The following is a 9,735-nucleotide window of genomic DNA, read 5'->3' as shown; positions in this document are numbered from 1 at the left end:
CACAATAGAGGGAGGATCTTACCTAGGAATCCTCACTTGGCTCCAGAGCTTCTCCCACCCTACCCACCCTCAGTTAAGGTCTTATTTTGCAGGTTAACTTTTCTTCACAGGTTTTGCAGGTTAACTTTTCTTCACAGGTATGCGGGCGCTGCTACGTTAAGGTCGCTGTTAAAGGGCCGGAAAGGAATTTCCCTGCATTGGCAGGTTTCGCCTTTCCTGTAGCAAAACGTCACAACTTTGGTGGTATCAGGCCTTGGGCGGAATCCTTTTGTCCATCTTCCTCTTGCGGCGGCGATACCAAGGTTCCCCGTTAAAGGGGTTTTCTGAAGGGAGGCTTTGGCCGTACACCGAAAGGTCGTCATTGCTCCCTCCTGCGGCGGCGGCGTTACGGGGGTGGCCATCTCTGCTTGAACATATGTTCTCCAGAGCCGGCCCATCCCCCCCCACACACACTGGATAACCCTGATGCTCCCTAGGTCCCCGGCTGGGGACCGGGGAGGGAGAACGCCCAATGCCTGAGCCAAGGTCTACCCACATTTGAAATTTAATAAAGTTGTGGCCAATTTAATCCCATAGCACGTTGTCTTGAGTCGTTATTCACATGACGGGGGGACCGTGCAGGATCTGGGGACTCCGCCTGTCCACGCAACAACCAATTTCACCCTGATACAGCATGGCATCTTTGCCACAAGTATCTGAGATTTAAAGTCACAAACATAAATTTGGCCTTGTTTTATGAGGCAACTGGCAAAGGGCTTTCCTGGTGATTGCTTGAAGCAGTTTTGTGCTGATCCAAGCTCTTGAATGCATCTTGTACTGTAAAGTACAAGAGCTAAATTTCCTTGCACACTGCATTCTATACAGTTCTTACGTTACAAAATTTTGCTAAAAGCTATCAGGCTGCCCACCGGTGTCAATTGCCTTAGCTTTCTCCTTCCTCTTTTCTCATGGCCAGTATTGCACCATTGAGTGAACTTTGGTCACGATGATCTTTTCCAAGAAAACTAAATTGAAATAATAGATGAAGGAGTAAAGACCAAAAGTGTATCAGAAATAACTAATTTCTGCAGTCCACTGAAATGTCAAGCAGTTCCTTGTCATACTCCACATCTAGCAACAAGATTCCACTGTGATATTTTCCAAAGAGGTAGCCATGGTAGTCTGCTGAAGAAAAAACAGCAAAAAAATCTTGTACAATCTTAAAATAAGACATTTGTGCACCTGACATAGGCAATGCATCTGATGAAACAGACTCGAGCTCACAAAGCTTATGCCATAGTAAATTTATTTCTCTTTAAGGTGCCACAAGGATCTTAGTAAAACCTTGTATATGTACCACACTTGCATCTTCATTTTGTTTAGGAAACTACAATGAGCATGTCACTGAAATCCAATAAAATATAAAGGAAGAAAAATGTATTGCACAACTGATCGCCTATAGCAGGGGGCAAGCAACCTAAGGCCCATGGGCCAGTAGCAGCCCACAAGGCTTGTCTAACCGGCCCATGTGCATGGGCGCTCCTCCAAGAGAAGGAGAAGACAGAAGAAGAAAGAGAAGACAGAGAGGCGCATGCACACACGCTATTTCTGGTGCACTTCCGGGTCGGAGAAGCGCCGGAAATAGTGTGTGCACACGTGCACAGGCACTCCTTCAACCTGGACAAATGCGCATGCCCACACGCTCTGGCCCATTCTCCGACAGATGGAGCGTTGACCGGCCCATCCTCCAATTAAGGTTGCCAACCTTTGGTCTATAGCTTTGGATATCCTCTTCTCAAACTGTTATGTGATCCATGATCCTAAATTCATTAAAAGTTCACGGGATGGGTGGGACAAAATGAAACCCTCCCCAAAGAACTATAAGGGGAATAAATTTCTCCAATTTGGGGGGAAGCCAGTAGATGCTTACCATAAGTAACCTTAGGAGGCAGCCAATGGCTTTCCATTTTTATTGCTTTAGTAACTTAAAACAAAAACAAAAAAACAACAACCATGCCACTTACTGTGTTGCAAGACTCCCCCAACCCCAGCTTGCTATGAGCCACACTTCCTGGAATGCCTTGAAAGCAATGCCACATCATAGTATCATAAAACTGTAGAATTGGAAGTGACACAAAGGGTCAACTAATCTAACCATGTGCAAACCCTCCACCTCCCACCCCTCGCAGGTTGCATTGCATCAATAGCCAGCTGATGTAGTTTGGGCTCTTTTCATAGCTTCCCATGGACCACACTTCTGGAAGGTAAGTGGCAATTGCCTTCCCAACATGTTGAAAGAATTTCTCTTTCCCCATGCCAGAAAGTAGCAGAAAATCTGTCTTTGTAGTCACAGTGGGAGAATAATTTCAGGAAATTGGAAATAGAGATAGTAATGATAGTAATAATACTACTAATGTTCCAGGGCAGGTTACAACAATTACAGGTAAAAAGGTTAAGGTAAAGGACCCCTGGACAGTTACGTCCAGTCGTGACTATGGGGTACGGCGCTCATCTCGCTTTCAGGCCGAGGGAGCCAGCATTTGTACGCAGACAGCGTTCCGGGTCATGTGGTCAGCATGACTAAACTGCTTCTGGTGCAACAGAACACCGTGATGGAAGCCAGAGCGCATGGAAATGCCATTTACCTTCCCGCTGCAGTGGTACCTATTTATTTACTTGCACTGGTGTGCTTTTGAACAATTACAACACAATATTGAAAACAGCTTATTACAACGCAGAACCATAAAAATAAGATGGGCCCTAAAATTACAAGTGTCAAAAGCTGGTTGAAATTAGGGTGCAGAGCTTTATGAAAAGAATAAGGTCGGCATGATCTACTGAGAGACTGGGAACAGGAAGGATTATTTAAGAATTTATAGAAAAATATATTTAAGGAAGCAAAAGGGGAGTGCTGCAGAACCAGTCCTTTACTTAATATTACTTTGTAGCTCCTGTAAAACGATCAATTGTTTTCTTAACATCTAAGTGCAGGGCACATCTATTTCATTTGCAAAACACTCACACAGAAAATGACTCTTCTCTTTAACACATCTGGTACTTGCCAGTAAGTCCTTTTTCCAAACGAGAGAAAGAAAGAAAAAGAAAGAAAATCCGTTTTCATTTTGCTCACTACATCCGTCTTGCATCATTTCAATGCTGGGTTCAGCCTGAACTTCAGAGAAGCATTATGATGTTTTGCACAAAAGAGCCTATGTTTTACTAGGAACACCCAAAATAGCAAGCAGTAAGCAGTGACATACTGTGAGTTTTCAAATCCCAAAGCATAAGTGCCTTTTACTGGCAGGAAATTGTTTCTTCCCAAAGCTTTCAGAAGGCTCTGAAGTCAAAAGAACTTCTCCTTTCTTTCATCAGACGTTTAAGCCAATTTTTTTTGTATTATTCATTCTTCAAAAGCTAGGAGGGCCTGGTGCCGCACAGGTAAGTTTTCAATACCTTTTTTAAAAAAAAGAAATATTTGTACTGGTTTTAATAAAAGAATAAAATCTAAAACGACTTCAAATGGGAGTTTTGGAAAGACCAATACTCTAGTTCTGAATACGTTTACTTGGAATTGAAATCTTTTGATTGAGGTGGACACTTTACATTTCAAGAAATGCGTTTTGGATCAGAGTGCAAATCTTCTTGTTGTTTACAACAATAGTAGCTTACAATCATACTGCTATTTATTTTCTCTCTAAGCAACCTGGTAAACTCGGATAGGCAGAGAAGTAGTGCTTTGTCTAAAGGGATGCATCAAGATGGAGCCAGGTGTGATAAAGTTGTACATATATTTCTTTGGCCTCATTGTCATTTGAAATCTATGAAGTGTTTTTAGGTTTTGGAAGCAGCATTAAAAAATCTGCGAAACATCTTTGAAGCAAATACAGTAATGGGATAAAAAATAACCACATTTAATGATCATATCATCATTATCACAGCAATAAAACAAATGGTTTCTTTCCTGCTGAGGAGAGATAGAGAATGGGACTTTTATGTAATTTCTCCAATATAAATATATTATTTTGTGCAAACTTGTTCAGATATTATTTTAAAAGTTTAGTAAATGTTGAATATATCACCAACAATGCAATCCTAAGCATATTTAGTCCAAAGAAGTCCAATTGATTTCAGTGGGAATTAGTTTCTAGTCACTGAGTGTGTGTTTAGGATTAGTTTTCCTTAACTAAAGCTGCAGTCCTAAGCAAATCAACTCAGAAGTCCATTCAATTAAGCATTCATGAGGGAAAAGTTTCTACTTTTATGCCAAAGATTTGTTAAAGCAGTTATCTATCTCTGCTCATAGAAGGCACCAAAATTTGATCAAAAAATACATGGAAACAATAGATTTGCTTTCATTCAGAGTATCTTCATTTGATTTTGTGGTACTGCAGAGTGTACAGTTCCCTGATTCCTTCAGAAACAGTTTCATAACTAATTTGTTCCATAATTCAGCACCTTACTACAACAGCAGTCAACCTCAGCAATTCATATTTCTCTTTCATTTTGGTTTATAGTTTCAAACAATGTGCTCAGATAGCCAAGACCTCTGAGACAAATTGCTATGACTTTATTGAACTGCAGATTTGAAATTGTAGTATGCCATGAAAATATTACCACAAACACTTTCCTTTAGGAAAGAACTATTGAAAAATGCTACTCAAATTAAAGCTACAGGGATAGTTTTGGATTTATTTATATGCAAAAGTTTGGAATTTTGCATGGGAGGAGGCAGAACTGTAACAGCAGAAAAAGTTCTATGTGTATACACAATGACTGGAAGTCTATAAATTAATGCAAATATGGCTTGCTCTAGAGTAAAGAAATATATGCATCTTGGAATATTTTTTGATGAAAATCAATTTTTGATCATGCTGAATATACTGTTCAGTTTTTTTAAAATGTTTTTTTCATCTACAGCATTGTAATTCACAGGTTCAAAATGTTTTGCTTATGAGCAAAGAACCTGTTTTAATAATTTAATTTTTAAAAATTGTGATGGGAAAACTGCAGCTATAGTTACTCAGAAGTTTGAAGTTCATTGTATATTTTAAATGGTTTAACAAGGAGCAGTTGTTGTTGTTTTCAAATGTGCCTTTTACTGTCTTTTCTTGAACTTGTAGATAAATTGAATAGACTGAGAAGTTCAAGAAAAGACTAACCTTATACTGAAGACAAGTGGAACATTAAAACCTTGAAGACAAAGACATAATTCAGCCAAAGTTCAATGTGTTCCATTTATTTCAATGAGGCAGAGAACTAAGCAAGTGGTCATTTTGATGGATTTTAGTTAACCCAAATAGCACAAATAGCTGAAACTCTTCAAAATAAGAGGCAGGAAGACACTGTGAATGGAGTTATAGGCCAAAATTCAGCTTAACCCTGGCCATACAAACAGAATGTTTCACCCTAAAATGCTAGCTCTTGACTCTACACCCACGCACAAATAGTTTTCCTTTAAATTTTGAAAGATGAAGGGTTTTTATTTTATCTCTTTGACACTGCGAGATTATTTCAGCTACAGTATGTTTTTAGGTAGGTTGAAAATAGATTCCTGTTTCTCAAGGTGTCTAAAGCGAAAGAAATGGTCATAGCTCCATCAAACAAAATTACTTTTATGTTGAGAAAGATGAAAACACCAGCAGTTAAAAAACCAGCAAGTTTTCCTCTCTTGAAACTTCTTTTCTGTTTGAAAACTCTCCTACATTTTAAGGCACGGTGGATGCTGTGTTTTAAAAAGATACTGACAATTTCTGTATTTAAACACTTCAAGTAAAGCATACAATATCCGTACCGTTTGAGAGAACCGATTTGGAGCTGAATTGTGTCCTAATTTTATCAATGCTGATGAAAGAGAGAAAGAAAAGAATTGTAGCTCTTGGGTGTCTCTGAAGACTAGTTCACACATTCATGAACATAGCTTGTTTTTCTCATCACTTGAATGCTCAGTTATTGAAGCAGGTTCACATATGCATGTTTGCTTCTTAATTACTACAACATCACATATCGACATGCCCAAATACCTCTATTCTCAATGCACATCGATCAAGGGAGGGAAAGCTCTGTATTGCTTGCATATATTATTATATCTGTCCATAGCTCCCACATACGTAGTTGTATGAGTGGGAGACATTGATAAATGTTCAAATTATCATGCAAAACTGAGAGCAGACCCTAACATTATTTCAGTAATCTTGGATCCCTAGCTCCTGAACAGGAATTATGAATGGCGCACTGCAAATATAAAGCCAAAGACAGAATAATATTGCTTCACATAATGCTGAATGCAGTGTCTTACAATGGCGTCAGTTCTCACAATCAGCCACACACCATCAATCCGGTATATAGAAATGAAGTGTCAAGAAATTAAGCTGTTGTATACAAGGCTACCAAATCTTGCTTGCCATAAATAAATTTATGGACCTATATGAGTGAACTAGCTCAAAATGATCAGATATCAGTGTAAGAATATTCCATTGTACTTGTCTTGCATTTACCAGACAAATGAGAAAGGAGTGAAAATGCACATATTGGCCACACCTTAAGCACAAATAGGCCTTCCTGCTGCATCCATTGTTGCTGTTGTCATCCATCTGTCTCAGTGGACAATGGAAGAGTGTGCCTTTAGGGTAAAGTCAAACTGCTGGTGAGTTACAGCAACTGCTGTGGCTGTAGAGACCAATATGGGGGAGACATGTTTTATTGCAGGTGGGGCAGATGAAGGTGTCTGATTTTGCTGCTATAGGTGTGCCATGGTGTTTCTTCTCTCTGTGCTTCTCCCAGCAGTCATTCCCCCTCACTGCTGTTGATACATGACCTGACTGTCTGTCTCCAGGCACTGCGATCATCCGCAAGGAATTCCCACATGGCAATGATAATGTTGTCAGCATTCATTTCACATAGACAGCTTTATAATGCAGAGAGCTGGTCTGTCAATGGGCCTGGTGCCTGAAGCCAGCTCCCCGGAGAGCACGTGCTGGGAATGTGCACTTGGGAAAGTACATCTCTGTTTGGAGACCCTGTCCTGCCATGTTTGACATGGCCATTCATTGACAGCCATCCCTTCAGCTGAAGTGTGAAGGGCTCCTATATATGTACTGTACAGATGCAGATGTGCAGGCCTTTACTAAACCAATGGTAGCTGTGTTAGAGGAGGCTTCTGAGTGTACATCTGTACTCTTCACTCTTCCACAGGGCATGTGGCCAGGATATGGCATTGGGGACAAACATGTGACCAGGCAGAGTATTGTGGGCAGGTATTCTGCATCAGCCACACATGTATGCAATGGCTTTTCAGGCATCAAGTGATCAATGTGTTTGTATGAATCAGTCCTCAGACAAGACATTTTTACATTCTTTCCGTTGGCTACAGGTAGTCATGTCTTAAATTAGGGCCAATCCACAAGGGCACAGAGTGTATGACTGGTTTATTTTCTTTGTTTAGCTGTCTTTCTAAATTCACTTTAGCTGCAGAATGGTGAGTGAGTTGCTATCTGGATTATGATGCCTTTGCCATCAGTCAACCAGTTTTTTGAGAGTTCCCCGTGTCACGCCTAATTAAAAGAAGTCCTTACATGACCTGTTTGCTGTCCTAACCCCTTTACTTAGTTACATACATTGATATACTAAAGGCCAACATGGAGCTTTTGCTGGAAAGCAAGAGACAATTGAAGTGCAAGCAAACACATCTTTGATAGCTTACTCTGTGCTATAGATAAGGAATCTAGGTATGAATCTGAGTTGTGAGATTAACAGTGCAATCCAAATTTAAGATCTGCTTCAATGAGAAAGTTTGGAATAGGCAGATCTTGGTCTGTCCTGGCTCAAGTCATCTTGGCTGAACTGAAGCTATGCTGGTGGAACTTAAGCCGACAGAATTTATGCCATTGTAAATTCCCTAATGTTATGCATTAGCAAGGTTTTTGTGCCAAGTGCTCTTCAGCTGTCACTATTGCTTCTGCCACTGAGTTAGAGAAAGCCATCTTGTAATTAAATCCGATAGATGATACTCCTCAAGCAGAGAATAGCTGATAAAATTATGCGGAAAACCCAACAAGAGTTAGAATAACAGCATCAGAAAACAAACCAAAAATTGACCAATGCTGTTGTACAGGAAGCAAAAATCATACTCAGAGAACTGAACGCAAAGTGTGTTTACCAGTGGTTCCTCGTCATCCCGGAAATAAGTGACAAGTGGGGTGCCACAGGATTCTGTCCTGGGCCCACTGTTGTTTAAGATATTTATAAGCAAATTGGATGAAGGAATTGAAGGGATGTTCATCAAATTTGCAGATGACACTAAACTGGTAGAGGGTAGCCAATGCCACAGAAAACAGAACCAGGATACAAGATGAATTTAGCAGATTAGAGAATTGCCCCTAAACTAACAAAATTAATTTCAATAGAAGCAAATGTAAGGTTTTGCACTTAGGCAGGAAGAACCAGCTGTATAAACATAAGATGGGGACACCTGGATTGCCAATGGTACATATGAAAAGGATCTAGGGGTGTTAGCAGAGGACAAATTGCACATGTATCAGTAGTGTAATGCAGCAGCAAAAAAGCAAGTGCTGTTCTAGGCTGCACCAACAGAAGTATAGTGTCCTGATCAAGGGAAGTCATAGCCCAACTCTATTCTGCCTTTGAGTACTGGGGCCAGTTTTGAGTACCACAATTTAAGAATGATATTGATATTGACAACTTGCAACATGTGCAATTTCATTGTCCTGCATGGGACAATGACAATAAAGACATATCGTATTTGTCAGAGCTGCCCGAGGTCCCAGCTCACAAAGGACCAACGCCAGTTCGTTGTTATATACAAAAGTCTTTATTGAAGTTCAGTTTCGCTTTCACAGCCGCAGCGTGCAGCTCTACGTCTGAAACTCTAGACCGCCGAAGCTCCGTCTGAATCTCCTCCCCCCAGACACCAGTTTAAGACTCTAGCCTTGCTCCACCTCTTCCTTTGCTCTTTCCTCCTCTGGCTCCGCCTGTCAGCTGGGGTCTCGCCCTTCCTAGACTCTTCTGACGCTGAGTCCCCTGAGTCTTCCCCCTGCCTCCGGCGGGCTTTAGGACCTGGTTCCCAATCCGGGTTTTCTGCTGTCCCACGCGCCTGTACATTCGAACTTGGCGCGTGCGCCCAGCCGGCAACCTTCCTCCTGACCGTCACACTGCTCCTGTCACTGCTTCCCCCTTCGGGGAGGCTAGCTGGACCTGACCTTCCCTCCGTTCCCCCACTCTTCGATAGAGGCGTGGTCAGCCCTGACTCTTCTTCTCTCCCTGCTGGAGGAGACGCTGGCCCTGACACATGGGACTCTTCCCCCCCACTACGCTCTGGTGGGGAAGCTGGTCCTGATCTCCCGCTGCTGCTTTGGGAGTCCCCGCTGGCCCCTTGTTTCTGGTGTGTCCCTCCTGGGACCCCCCTTGCCCTGACCATCGGCACCTCCTTCTGGGAATCTTCTGATTCGCTGGAGAAGCTCATGGAATCTCTCGGGTCACTGTCATACTCCCCTACGCTGCCCTCAGATTCTTCCCCTTCGCTCTCCATTTCCTCTCTCCCCTGTGCCTCTGTTCCTGAGCCCCTGACAGTATTGTAGGAGGGTGACCATGATGCTCAAGGGTCAGGAATGGTTTTGAGGAATGGTTGACGGAGTTGGGTATGTTTAGCTTGGAAAAGAGAAGGCTAAGAGGAGTTCTGATAGGCATCTTCCAATATCTAAGGAGCTGTCGCATGGAAGATGATGGAAGCTTGTTTTCTGC

General features: G+C 41.8%; 1 protein-coding gene across 7 annotated transcripts in view; it reads left to right on the top strand.

The window, feature by feature from the left end:
- The first annotated feature begins 3,103 nt into the window (after nucleotides 1-3,103).
- LOC310713745 (cadherin-19-like) overlaps nucleotides 3,104-9,735 on the top strand; it is a 71,518-nt gene continuing 64,886 nt past the window's right edge. For 2 of the 7 annotated variants that reach the window (XM_083518229.1, XM_083518223.1), the window contains exon 1: nucleotides 3,127-3,417. The gene's annotated coding sequence lies outside the window, so the exon portion shown is untranslated. Of the gene's footprint in view, nucleotides 3,418-9,735 lie in introns of all 7 variants that reach the window. The other 5 variants (XM_083518227.1, XM_083518225.1, XM_083518226.1 and 2 more) reach the window with 5 other exon arrangements.

Source organism: Podarcis liolepis, assembly GCF_965112155.1.
Source record: "Podarcis liolepis genome assembly, chromosome: 8".
NCBI classification, from domain to species: domain Eukaryota; kingdom Metazoa; phylum Chordata; class Lepidosauria; order Squamata; family Lacertidae; genus Podarcis; species Podarcis liolepis.
The sequence above is the reverse complement of the archived record's forward strand: the minus strand, read 5'-3'. Positions and strand labels throughout refer to the sequence as shown.